The following is a 14,176-nucleotide window of genomic DNA, read 5'->3' as shown; positions in this document are numbered from 1 at the left end:
TTCATCAGCTTCTCTAAAGAAGATACTGTGGGACTTGTCCGGCTGAAGGGGCACCCTGTAGCAGAGGCTTTTAGTTGCCTTGTGTGCATAATACACAACTCATATGGTGGTCAGGTATTTAACCTACTTGCAAATAAGGTCACAGCTAACAAAAATAATCAGAACGGTTCTTTGGGGATGTGAAAAGGCCCTACAAACTTCATCATTTACTGTGTTGCATGTTAAGGACAAAATTGGTCACCAGGGAAATGCATATGCCAGGTGGCCTTTTTGGTGTGCTAACCTGGGTAACACATAAGGTATTTTATTAGCCTGGCAATAATATACTATGCATTTATATGTGTGTTGCAGTGCGCATCTATGTGTTTTTGGTCTGTGCTCCCGACTATGGCACACAGTTGCCCAACTTGTAAATGCTGGAATCAAACCCTAAGCATTTATGTTTCTTCTTGACAAATGAGGTCACCCCACTCCATGGTAAAATCAGTCTGTGGCTTAGTAAATGTCTGCTCAAATTTCCCAGCTCATAGCCAGGCTGTGCTCATTATGCCTCCTTTTTAGGTCATTTAAAACACAAAGTCACAAAGTGCTGCCAGTGTCCACCTTCGTAATATGATGAAGAAGCTTCTCTGCTCTGTTTCAACTGGTATCACTTTTTAAGTTTAACTATTGATTTTTTAAGGCAAGCTGTGCCATCAGATCATTTTTTTCTTTTCCAGAGAGTGGAATAAAGAGCTGGTATTGTATAAAGACCATATCAAAGGGGACACATAAAAGTTGATATTTTCTTTTTACTACTTGAGAAAAGTGCACAGTGGCAATTAAAGTGCCTGAATCTCTGAGCACAAATCTATTTATTGTGGTTGGTAATGGGCACAAGGAGAAGATGTGCTCTGCTTCAAGGGTAGAAGGGCTTTTAATAGTATTTTAAGTGAAAACAAATAGTAGGAAGCAGCATGCAGGCGAGTTCCTCTTTGGAGAGGCTGGGGCTGTGCAAATCCCATTATTTGTTAATAGGGTTTGTGCTGCTGACTCTCCTCATCACTTTGAACTGCTTCCAGCTTCCCACAGGCCTCTAGGATGCTGGCCTCCTGGGCAGTTGTCAGCAGGACGTCAGCTGTTTCGTGGCTTCCCTTTAAACAGAGTAAAAAGGATCATATAAAATGCTGTTAGATATTTTCAGTTCATATTAAAGAAGTAAAATGTGTATGATATAATTATGATAAATGCTTCATTCCTGTTTTACACATAAAATTTGTATGATGTAATTATGAAGTATGATGCCGTCTTGTTTTACATATTCACTACTATATTGAAATATCATCTATAAAATGTTTATTTGTACAACTGTATAAGAACAAATCTTTATTAGGGGATTTTACACCTTACCAAATCCCGAACTGTCTGCTACTGATACATCTTTTTATTTATGTTATTCATCAAAACCCTTAGAGTGGGAAAATTAGATTAGTGTGAGAATGGACAGACTGGTCCAGAGGGAGTGGGAAGGCAACCTGGAAGTCATGAGCTGTGAGTATCTGCTTCAAACACATTCCTAGAGGCACAGTTCCTTCAATTGTGAGAGGTCAGAGGACTGCTCCTAACCTCAGGCAATACAATCACTCAGTAATCTGCTGCCAGTCATGTGTTCCTCATGACTGCCAGCTTACTACCTACCTACAACTCAGTGGGCCTTGATCTAGTCTGTACGTCACAATTGCCAGAGAATCATAAAAGTACATAGTTCTGGGCCATGGCAGGACAGACATAGTCGGCCTCTGATGTGAAAAACATACACACAGATTTTGAGGATCCTCAGTTCTAGTGAGCAGTCAATATGGAGACTTATCGAACAAAGTTCCAACTTGCAGCATTGCCCATACTGTCATTTTCTTCTGTGACTCAAGAAATTATGCCTCGTGGGTCTAGAGAGATTATTTCATAGTTATTAACACCTGGTTGTTCTTACACAGGACCCAGGTTCAATCCCCAGCACCCACAGCAACTCACAACAGTTTACAATTCCAGGGTTATGGGGAATCTGATATCCTTTTCTGGCTTTCAGACACATGTGGTACATAGGCGTGTGTGTAGGCAAAGCAATCATATCCACAAAATAAGAATTTTAAAACCCTAAACATTTTTTAAAAAACAAAACAAATCAAGTTCATGTAATTCAAAATCAGAACATTGATTTTATGAGAAAATTGACCAAAAATCAGAAATAATTCAAGTTCAGTGTTTATTCATGTGTTTAAAAGTTACTGGAGGGAGGATTTAACACATATGGTTGAAGTACACCTACCCTTGTTTTTGAATTCCCTCAGGTTCCTAACTTCTCAACAGAATTTTAAAATACTTACTGAAATCCCTTGTACTCCCAAACCATTTATTTTTCCAGTTTTCTTTCTGTCTCTTTCATTTTACTCCTCACAATTTTTTGCTCATTAGAATCAAATAGCACCAAAAAGGAAACCTTTCTCTTTGGAGCAGGTAGTACCCAACAGAATTTGTACTGGCAATTCTATTTGCCTTGTAGGTTGGAGTGAGTGTTTTATTGCCTTTGATTCTTGTCCACCCCAATGCCTGTCCTCTCAATAGGTGTGCTTTACAGTTCTCTTTTCTCACAGCGTCTTCTATATGGAGTCCTGACCCTTACCAGTTTTCTCAGAGGGTTTCAGATTTCAGAGCAAACTTGCTCCTGTCGAAATCTCTCTACACAATCTTGGGAGCTGAGAAAGTGATGTCTTCCTAGGTAGCATACATAGTAACTAACATAACCATGAAACTTGCCAATATTGTCAACCCTTCCATCGCTCTGCGCTCCCAGAAGGAAGCTGTGGTTGAGAGATTACACAGCCCTCTTATGTTCTGAGAAGCATTTAGTCCACAGGACTATTTGGTACTCCACTCATATGTCCAGAAATAAAGCTTGCCTCCACCCTTCAGAGAAGCCTTGAAACCTTGTCTCTGGCTCATCCTTGTTGACCTGACTCAACCTCTTGGTTGTCTGTTGCATGTTGCCTCTCACATTATTTTATTCAAAATATACTCTTTTATAAAATAAGAGAAAAGGAGCTGGGGAGAATGAGCCACTCTACACTTACTTCATTTGCCCTTATTGAAGTAAGCCTTCCACTGTGGAATGAATTTACATAGTATTTTGTCAAAACCAAGAAACTGGTCTTGGTGTATCATTGTTAACTAAACTTCAGATTTCTGTAGAAATTCTGTGATTGTTCTGCTATGGAAATCACTTGCCACATGAGGATAATCAGAAAGAAAAAACTTTCTGGTAACATTTATTCTAGACCATCCCTAGCCACAGAGATCAATCCACACAGTTCTCTTTCCACTTCCGAAAGATCCCCAGATGTCTGACTTGACTCCAGGCTGCCTTCATAGACACCCAAATGAGTTTGAAGACGAGTTAGACACTCACACCTTTTCATAACCCTGTTATAGGAAAATGCCTGCTGACTCACAAATTATTGTCTGTTATTTATTCCTTTCAGGCCATAAACTGTAGTCTCTTCTCTAACATTTCCATATCTAAGTTTTTGAATGACCGACATTACTTACTGTTATCTCGAGCTTTATTTTGTCTTAAGTTATTAATGTCATTTATGAATTAATAATACTCTGAGTTTGTTGTGTTTTCTAAGGGTTAATATTTTAATCAACCTGGAAGTTCTCTTGTATTGCTTTGCATATTTTTCTTCATTTTTATATTTTCTATAGTATTAATTAAATCTTAATTGTACTATTTATTAGTGTTCCACGTATCTTGAATACCTTTCCTACCTTATTTAATTTCTCTTCCACACTTAAGAATAATTTCTGTTTACTCAGTTCTCCTCTATTAGCTTCGATAAATATTCATTTCAGAGGCTATGCTATGCACAGAAGATAGGGTTGGAGAGAGGGCTGTTATAGATGTTCCATTTGGGTATGGGTGTGGATCTGCACTGACTACTGCCCTCTGACAAAAGAGTGTTCTCTGTCCAATGTTGACAGCAGCACAAAACTATGATTTAAAAGAAAAAAACATTACATATATGCACAAATATATGGTCAATATAAACTTTACCTATATATTATTATATATTATATAATTGTTTTTATATCTATATAATGTCTACAGAGAGTGACACAAGTAAGATAAGTGACATATGTTAGATAGATAGATAGATAGATAGATAGATAGATAGATAGATAGATAGATAGATAGATAGATAGATAGATAGATAGATGAGAAAGCAATTTGACAGCATGGCCATTCAGCAAAAAATAAAAACATTAAAAAAAAAAACCACTTCCTCCAATGGCCCGTGACCTCCACAACCATGGTTTTTGAAAAGATCCATACTACTAGACATGATTTCTCACCTATGAGCAAACATAAACTATAATCAGAAAGTAATTGGTTATCCCTACAACAGTAATGCCACTACTGTATCAGTGGACACATCTTCACTTGTAAGTTGGTGCAGTGTCATGTAGATTCACCTCTGATGATGGTTGTAATCATTGATGTATTTTCCCCCTCAGTGGCCTACATTCTACTTACCAACACTAGGAAAGCTAGCCAGAAAAGAGGAATTTCCTGCCAATTCGAGGTTCATTTCTGTATGTCCCCAAGGAAGCATGTGGGTCTTTAGCAATAAGGTTTTACCATATAGTTGGATGGGGAACAAAAAACAATACCATTAGCTTGTGCTGTTTTGTAGAGGTCTGAGTTCCTGCTGACCAATAACTCATAGAGAGGTATCTGCAGTAATGTCTCCAGTTCCATTTCTCATCTTACTAACTTGTGTAATCTCTCTCTCTCTCTCTCTCTCTCTCTCTCTCTGTCTCTCTTGATTTGCTAAGATTTTATTAATTTTGTTCAAGAACCAACTCTTTTCACTGGTTCTTTGTATTTTCTTTTTCATTTACATTAATTTTTGTCAAAAATTTTGTCTATTTCTTTCTAATTTGGGTTTTTTCTTGTTTTCTAGAGTTAATAAATAACTTATTCATTTATTCATTTTTGGTCTCTCTGAGGTCATTTGTGTGTGTGTGTGTGTGTGTGTGTGTGTGTGTGTGTGTGTGTGTGTGTGTGTAGGCATTCTCTACCATAAACTTTTCTCTAAGGACTGCTCTCACTATGTTTCACAGACTTTTTATTTTTGTTTGTATGTGTTTATTTTTATTAAATTCTAGGATTTTTAATATTTCCTTCTTGATTCATTCAGTGAACCAATTTTCATTCATTAATAAGTTATTTAGTGTCCAGGAATTTGTATAGCTTCCATCATTTGCTGTTGACATGTAATTATATTCAACTATGGTAATTCAGAATAAAGGATGTTATTTAGTTTTTCCATATTTCTTAAGGTTGATTTGGCTTCCTAATGTGTGATTTAGTTTTGAAGAAAGCCCATGTGCTGCTTTTGAAAAAAAAAAAACATATTCTTTAAAAATTGGCTGGTAGTTTCTGTGGCTTTGTGAAAGTTCTATTTGATTTGTGTCATTTAACTCCCGTGATTTCCCACATAGATGATCTACCTACTGATGAGAGTAGGATGTTGACGTTCCCCCACTACCATTGTGTGGTATTTAATCTGTGGTTTTGCATCTAGTAGCATTTGTTTTTTGAAGTTGGCTGCACCTGTCTTTGATGCAGGTCTGCTTAGAATTCTGAAACCTTCTTGATAGCTTGTTCCCTTAATGAGTGTGAAGAGATGTTTTTCATCTCTCCTGACCAGGTTCCATTTCAAGATTTTGTCTCTTATTAGAATGGTTATTTCTGCTACTTTCTGAGTTCCTTTTACTTGGATATCTCTTTCCTATGCTTTTACTCAAGGAGTTGTCTGTCTTTATTAGTGTCGTGTGTTTTTTGGAGATAATACAATGATGCATTGTGGTTTTTTAGAAATAATACAATGATGGGTTCTGTTTTTTTTTTTAATTTCACTTGCTACTCTGTATCTTTTGATTGGAGAATTGAGACTACAATTAGAATTCTAAACTATTATTGTAAAAATAGTGAATTAATTCATGTCACTTTTTTAGGCCTTTTATTTTAATTTTTTGTTCATCTCAGGTGATCTCTTGGAAGTGCTTTTCTCTCCCCTCCCCCAGCTACAAGTCTTCCTTGATGTAGCCTCTTCGCAGCATTCCCTATTCTGTTCACCCCTGCCTATTCTTCTTGTCTGGATACCGGCCAATCAGTGTTTTATTAAAGCAATACAAGTGACAAATCGTTACAGGGTGCAAGACCATTGTACCCCAGTAGGTTTAGTGCCCATGCATTCCTTTGTTTCTTCTATTCTTATCATGGGGGTTATTTCCCCTTAAATTATAATAAATTTCTAAAGTGCATTATTAATCTCTACTACACAATCCAATCCCTCAACCTTGACTTCAGCTCCAACTGCTCAGTCTTCTAAATGGTCCACACAATTGAGACTTCCTCTGACATTTTCATTTGTCTTACTGACTTTTTTCCATTTCCAGCAACGTTTCAGTTTTGGCATTTTCCAGCATTTCTGTCTTTTAATCAAGTCTGGTTTTACAGCTAAATTGGGTTTCTAATTTCATTCAGCTGTTTGTCTTTATTCCTTTAGTGTGGATTCATGTCTTGCTTTGAGTTCTTTGAACAAAATTACAATCGTTTGAGTTCTTCCTCAAAAAGTTCTTTCAAGTCATTTGCACAGAGGTTGTTTTATGGGTTTAGTGACTTTGCACACAAACTAATGGTTTACTTAATTGTTTATGTTTCTGCACTAGTTCCTGCTTATCTGGAGTTAGTTTGTTGCATAGGTAGCTCTCTCTCTCTCTCTCTCTCTCTCTCTCTCTCTCTCTCTTTCTCTCTCTCTCTCTCTCTCTCTCTCTCTCTCTCTCTCTCTCCTCTCTGTGACCTTTCTTCTTCCATTGGAGCCCTTTGCAGTTTTCAAGAAGGACTGTTGTAGTAAGTTTGAGGTGTCATTTGCTTCCTTGAGACTTGGTATTATTGACCACATACTCAATCACTAATTACCCTCTGAGTCGGTTATTATCAGTCACTACCGAAAGCCAAAACTGTTTCCACCATGGCCCCCAGTTAGTGCTGTTCTCTGAAACTTAATGCCCAACTCTTGGCCAAATCTGATATGCTCTCTGCCTCCATGGCTTCTGCTCCTGTTATGGCACCCTCACCCCACCCCATGTACTTTATCAGGCTTAGTTTCTGTCCCCTCCCACATCCACAGCTTCCACTGGGAGTTGCCAAGTCCTTTGTGCCTGTGTGCTTTACTTTCAGTCAGACAAACATGTTCTCTATGTGAATTTTTAAAATGTTTTCTTCTCGTGGAATTAAAGTAATCTTCATATATATTAGTTTTTTAATATTATATGTATTAGTGCCCCAGAGTCACTGTATCAAAGTAATACAAACAGCTTAGTTTGAAATAGAATACTTTCTTCTATTTCTTAAGTTTAGAAGTATAAACATAATACATCAAGAGGGATATGCTTCCTCTGCAATTGAGTAGAAGTTGTTTCTGCTCCTGTCCTCCTAGAATCGGTGATAACCCTTGATGTTGTCATGTTACTGTATCATTGCAGTCTCTCTTTTCACTTGAAGTTCTTGTCTCAAGCCTCTGTTTGTATTATAATATAACCTTTAAGAATGTAGCTAATTATACTAAAGGTTATGACTGTTCCAGAGTGACCTCAGCTTAACCCATCACATCTCTTGTAAAACCATGTGCAAACAAGACCTTACCTTGTGAAGATTAGGTCTTCCACACGACCTTAGGAGGAAGAAGACTAAATATTTGATGGCATAAATAAGGACATATTTACCCACATATAATTTCTTTATTAGAGAAAAAAACTAATGCAGCTTTAGATTAAACCATTTGGAGTAATTATATGCGATTAAAAATCAGTTCACATTTGCATCTATACTTCAATCAGTACAATTCTGTATAGCATGATTAATAAAATGAAAAAGAAAGTATATATGCATGTTATAACTTTTCCTTGTTTTCAAAACAGCCCTTTGCACTTTCTTGTGTTCTGAAAATTTCTATTTTTTGATAGCTCTGCAGTTATACGTTATCAAGTTTCTGTGCTTTAGACACACATGGCCTCTATAAGGTTCATACATCAGATGCTTGGTCTCCAGTTAATCACTGTTAGAAAATACTAGGACCTGAAGGTGAGAACATAGTAGAAGTCACTGAAGGTGATAGATACTGTCTTTGGAAAGGATGAGCATTGCTTCTGTGGGCCCTTGATCATGTTCTTATGGAAGGAAGTTATAAAAAAGGACTGACATAGACTCAGTCTCTGCCATCTTGTGCTGCCTGGTGATCTCTTGCTCTACCATGTTGGCCTTCCATGCTGCCATAACTATTAGTTGAGCCTGGGGTGCTAGCAGGGTAGCCAGTGCCGAAGGCAGGGTGGTGTGCTGTACCCTAGAGCTTACGCAGATCCTGCACCTTGACCCTCTGTCCAACTGCATCATCATCCTAACTCTGAGCAACAAGACAGCTCAGATGAAGAATGGTTCACTTTCTGAATTAAGTACCCTTGAAAGACATCTATGATCCATGTTGCCACAGAAGGCTGTGCTGGAATCTGGGTTCATGCAGCTGGGGGAAGCTATGCTGATGTTCATGATCCATGTCGCTGCTGTAGGCCCTTTTAGTGTTCATGATCCATGCTACCATCATCTACTATGGGCAGGGAAGCTTTTGCAGTAGTATCAATGACTGCCAACCTTATAACTGAGATTGAGAGATATTGAAGGTTTCTGTGACAACCTCTCCCCCAACACCCCACCTCAGGAAAAAGAGACAGTCCAGACAGGAAGTTATTAAAGAGAATCCTTAGAAAACTGTGATAAGGCTGCTGAAGTACACAAGGGTGGAGAGGAGGGAGTTCCTGGGAAGACAGGGAAGTGGGTGTTGTGATCAGGGTTCATGATAAAATTCCCAAATAATAAATAAAGATATTGAGTGAAAATTAAAAGAAATTCATGCATTTAGAAACAAAAAGCATGAATGTTGTTTCTGGTATTAAGTGGCAAAGGACTCAAGTTTCTTTAAAGAGGTAGTAGCCACTGGGAATTTGACCAGGTCCAATGAGTATATGGGCAAGGCAAATTAGATTTTTTTTTTGATGGAGTGGCACAAAGATGGTTGGATGGACATGGGAGGAATGGGAAGTGAGTGCACTAAGGTACATTGTAAAAAAATCACAAATAACCAATAAAAAAATTTATATTAGGTTAAAATGGGCAACAGGGAAGAAAGAAAGGAAGGGAAAGGGGAAGAGGGAAGAGAAGAAAAAGAGGAGGAAAAAGAAGGGGAATAAGAGAATGAGGAGAACACATTTCTGTTTTTTTATGTTTTACATCTCTGATAACTAAATAGATTATTTTGTAGTTACTTTCTATAAATTCCAAAAAATACATGAACAATAAGCAATAAGATTAGAAAGGCAGAGCTTTTCAAGTTCTCACAAAACTGGTGTGCCCAGACAAAGATAACAAAATTATGATAAAAGCAGTGATATGAACAGTTGTTGGGAATATAAAGTTTAAGCAAATAACCTGAGCTCACTGAGCAAACTTAATCACTAAGGCAGGGACTCATTGTCTCCAAGAAATATTTCTGTCTAAGACAAGAAGGAAGCTGAGCCTAATGCAGATGATGTTTAATTATCATTTTAGCAGAAATATAGAAGGTAGACAGAAATCACAATTGTCACTCAAAATATGGACTGTCCTTTGGAGACAAGCTTCCTGGTCTTCCACGCATTCATGTTTGGAAACAAAATGAAAATGGGAGCATGATCTAGAGGGGTGAGGCAGGAGGAGGAACATATTTAAAGACTAGCTTGTGATGACAGTGAGACAGGACCTCAACAAGGCAAAGGGGCTGCAGAAAGTTAAAGTATACCAACCAGGGCTACATGAAGCCCTGCTCAAAAGAAAATGAAAGTGAACATTAAAGTGTTCCAGATTGGGCTGCAATGTAGCTGCTACAGTCCTGGTCTCAAAAGAATGCTCAATCTATACCTGTGGTAAAATGGAGGAAAGTTAGAATCAAAACTGAATGATTGGTGCAGGAGAATTGTCTGTATTCTGTCAATCATGTATTTTAATAAAACACTGATTGGCCAGGCAGGAAGTATAGGCGGGTCAACCAGACAGGAAGTAGAGGCAGGGCAATGAGACTAGGAGAAGGCTAGAGAGGAGGAAGCTCTCTCCGCCATTCCTGCGCAGACCACCGAAGAGGCAGCATGTAACTTGCCCAGCTGAGAAAGGTACAGAGCCATGTGGCTAATGTAGGTAAGGATAATGGGGTAACATAAGTTATAAGAGTTAATAAGTAGTCTGACCTAATGGGCCAACCAGTTTATAATCTTATGGAGTCCTGTGTGTGATTTTTCCTTGGGAATTGCTGGTTGTGGGGTGCCGGGCGGAACAGATACCCCAACAAGCTGGCCCTCATGTTACAAATGATTAAGGTGTTACTTGCTTTTTGTCTAGGTGTTTGTAAAACTAAGTATAATAGTGTACTTAATGCATTGTAGACAAAAGAAAAAAGGTCTAAGGCACCCTTTAAAAATCCTGCACAAGAGCCAGGAAGATGAGTCAGTGCACAGATGATGAGATGGTTTGAGTTAGACCCCCAGATCTCATGTAAAGGTGTCAAATAAAAATCAATTTCACAAATTCACCCTCTGCCCTTCATATTTTCACTGTGACATGATTGCAATCCACCTTATACTTACACATAACAATGACAAAATTTCTACAAGAAAGACAGAGAACAAAAGGAAGGCATAGAAAATGTTGCTTGTTGAAACATGATGATGGGTACATGATGTTCACTTTATTATTTTGCTTGGGTTTTTATTTATTTATTGTTTATTTGTTTATTTCTTTATTTTAGATAGGATTTTATTTAGTTCAGGCTGACTTTGAATTTTGTTTGAACTACATGCTGACATGGATCTTGGATTCTCATTCCTCTATAATAATATAATAATTACTCTATAATAATATAATTATAGGCATGGGACACCACATCCAGGTTTCTGTGGAGATTGCGATGTAATGTTGGGCATTGTAATGCTATGCAAGTCCTTCCAATACAAGCAAAGTTGTATCCCCAACTTGGTAGTCTTTTGCATGTTTGAAAATTTCTGAATTAAAAAAAAAGAATCATGCTCAAAATGGAAACAAAAATATTAGTTGACATAGTTAGTGAGTGTTGTCTGGGGCTGAAACATACTGTCTGCATTTTCTGGATCCAAAACTGTAAGGAACTTTACAAGTTACTCAGCGTTGGATGAATGGATAGATAGATCAATAGATAGATAGATAGATAGATAGATAGATAGATAGATAGATAGATAGATAGATAGATAGATAAAGAGAAAGTTGTCTAACACACAATATTTTTTTCAATATTTGCCTGAAGGCAACTTGCTGAGTATATTGTTTCTAAATCAGCGGTGAGTACATAGCTTCCATTTACCTAGTGCTGCCGCTCTTGAATCATGTGTAGTTTTTCCTGACTTTTTCTATTGCTGTTAGTGACAAAAAGCACTATTTCTTAATGTATATTCATAGTGACATGGGACTTATTATATATAGTCAGAAAGAGCTTCAAGAGAAATCAAACTTTTTGATTTAAATAACAGAAAAATGAAAATATTGAAGACCAGAATAAATGGGTACAGTCTCTCTCTCTCTAATATCATCCTTCACATTTCCTTTTGCTCTTCTTTTCCTTTTCCCTTGCTCTTGTTCTATAACTCCTCTGTTATCCTTTAATACAAAATACAAATGCAGTAGTGATAAACAAATGAATTATTTAGAAAATTTATGGTTTAGTTTTATTACCAGTAAATCAACAGGTGGGACTCTAGGTGTTGGAAGTTGATGTGGAGGAATGAGTTCAAAAGAGAGTTACTATCATGCTATTCCAAACCATCTAACCTGACCATCAAGTTTTACCAGCATGCATCTTAAGGCATGTGTTGAAGTCTTTGGAAATGACAATCTTTTCTTATAAAATAAGCTACATGAAGAATAAACATTTAGTACACCTGATTGTATATGTGTATAGTCATGCAACATTATCAGTACCAACATCCACATAAGACTATTCTTTCTCTCCAGGAATAATGCAATAACTAAATTTCACATTTAGTTAATTCTCTGTTATTACCTGTGACTTGTTAATATTTTAAAATAAGCTATACTATATGCAAATACATAGTCAGTATTAAAGTTTATTTTAAATATCAGAATTTTTTCTTTCATGATATTAATGATAATCCTGGAAATTTTCAACCCAAGGACTCAAAGATAGTTACCACAAATCACATACCTCTTTGAGAACCACAGGCTGGCTGATTATATTTTTGATGTACCAGATATTGTAATGGTTAGTCTTAATTGTCAACTGGAGAGGATTTAGAGTTGCCATGGAGACAAACCTTTGTACATGTATGTAATGAATTTTCTAGATTTTGTTATTATGGAAGGAAGTCCTATGTTAAATGTGGGTGGTGCCATTGAATGAGCTGGGATTCTGGTCTGAATAAAAAGGAGAAGGGAAGCAACACCAGTGTTTATTCTTCTTTGACTCCTAACTGTTAGTACAAAGTGACCAGTTGCTTCATGCTCTTTGTGGTCCTGTTGTTTTGTGTTTACAAATGCATGTAGGATTAAGGAGGAAAAAAGAAAAGGTACAGACAGTCATGAAAATAGTTTCAAAGTAAAAACATAAAATATTTAAAGAAAGAGTAAAATATTATTTTGTTTTTAAAAAATTTCATTTAGTTGAAAACTGCATGGGGAGTCTGGATCTTATATGGTGTTGTATTTTGTTACAATTTCCTCAGAAATATGCATTTAGAAAAGCTTCAAATCTGCTGAATGAGAAGGTCCAGCCTCACAGACTACTACAGCCAGAACTTAACCTTTATTCTGATTTTTCTCAGGGTCACCCAAAAATGTCAGTGTCCCCAGACAACAGCAAACACTCTAGAATAAAACAATACTCACATTCTCAAGATATGGATTATAGATGTCTGATAACATTGGGGAAGGTTGGCTACAGGTTGTTATTGGTCATGGTCAGAAAAAAAGCTAAACAAAGGAATTAGATTCAAGGATCTCTGTCTGAAGGAAAAAAAGAGGGATATAGTATAGAAATGATGTGATAAAGGGCAGATTATTTAATCTATATTGATCCAAAAGGAGCTATTAATTTCAAAACATTTTACAATGTTATAGATTTTGGTTTATTGATACAAATTTAAAACTATTTTTGTTATACTGTATGTATGTTTACACTCTTGTTTGGTGTACTGTGTGATGTAGCTCATTTCAAATATAATGTATACTTAAGAAATACAGGTTAGTAATTAGTATCTATAACAAACTTTCAGTCATATTAGATAACTTTCAAGATTAAACAGATATATTTAGATAGATAGATGGTCTTCAAACTTTTCAAAGATGTACAGAATACAGAATTTAATATATTTAATAACCTGAAGCAGTCTGCTGCTGACAGAGTTTACTTTCTTTGTGACAAAAGCTAGCCATTGCCAGGCAATGGCAGTACATGCCTTTAATCCCAGCACTCACAAAGCAGCAGCAGGTGGATCTCTGTAACTTCAAAGCCAACCTGGTCTACTGACTGAGGTCCAGGACAGACTCCTGAGAATCCCTGTCTTGGAACATCAAAAAACAAAAAGCTAGCCATTTGGGAAAAAAAAGAAACTGCCCTTGCCTTGACTGTTGAAAATACGCTGTTCAAACTGAACAAACAGAACACACAAAAAAAGGGAATTCCAAATTTTCACCAAGACAAGGTAGGTAGATCCTTCAAAATTCTCTGCTTCCCACAAATGTCTGTCAGTATATTAGGCCTGGAGGCCAAAAATGGAGACCCCAGCATTGCAACATTGCACAGAAATGTTGGGTGACTATCTAGGCAGCCAGATGTCCCTGTCATTTGATAATATAGATCCATTCTCTGGGGCCTTTGATGGAGTTAAGACTAAATAGTTAAACTTCTAATTTTCCTTAGTTATGATAAAAAAATAAATTAGGTATAAACTTTAGACTGACAAAAATGGATAAGAGAATATCTTCTCTAAATTTGACAAACAT

Source organism: Myodes glareolus, chromosome 10 (assembly GCF_982192425.1).
Source record: "Myodes glareolus chromosome 10, mMyoGla1.1, whole genome shotgun sequence".
Lineage (NCBI taxonomy): Eukaryota > Metazoa > Chordata > Mammalia > Rodentia > Cricetidae > Myodes > Myodes glareolus.
Note: the sequence above shows the minus strand (reverse complement) of the source record.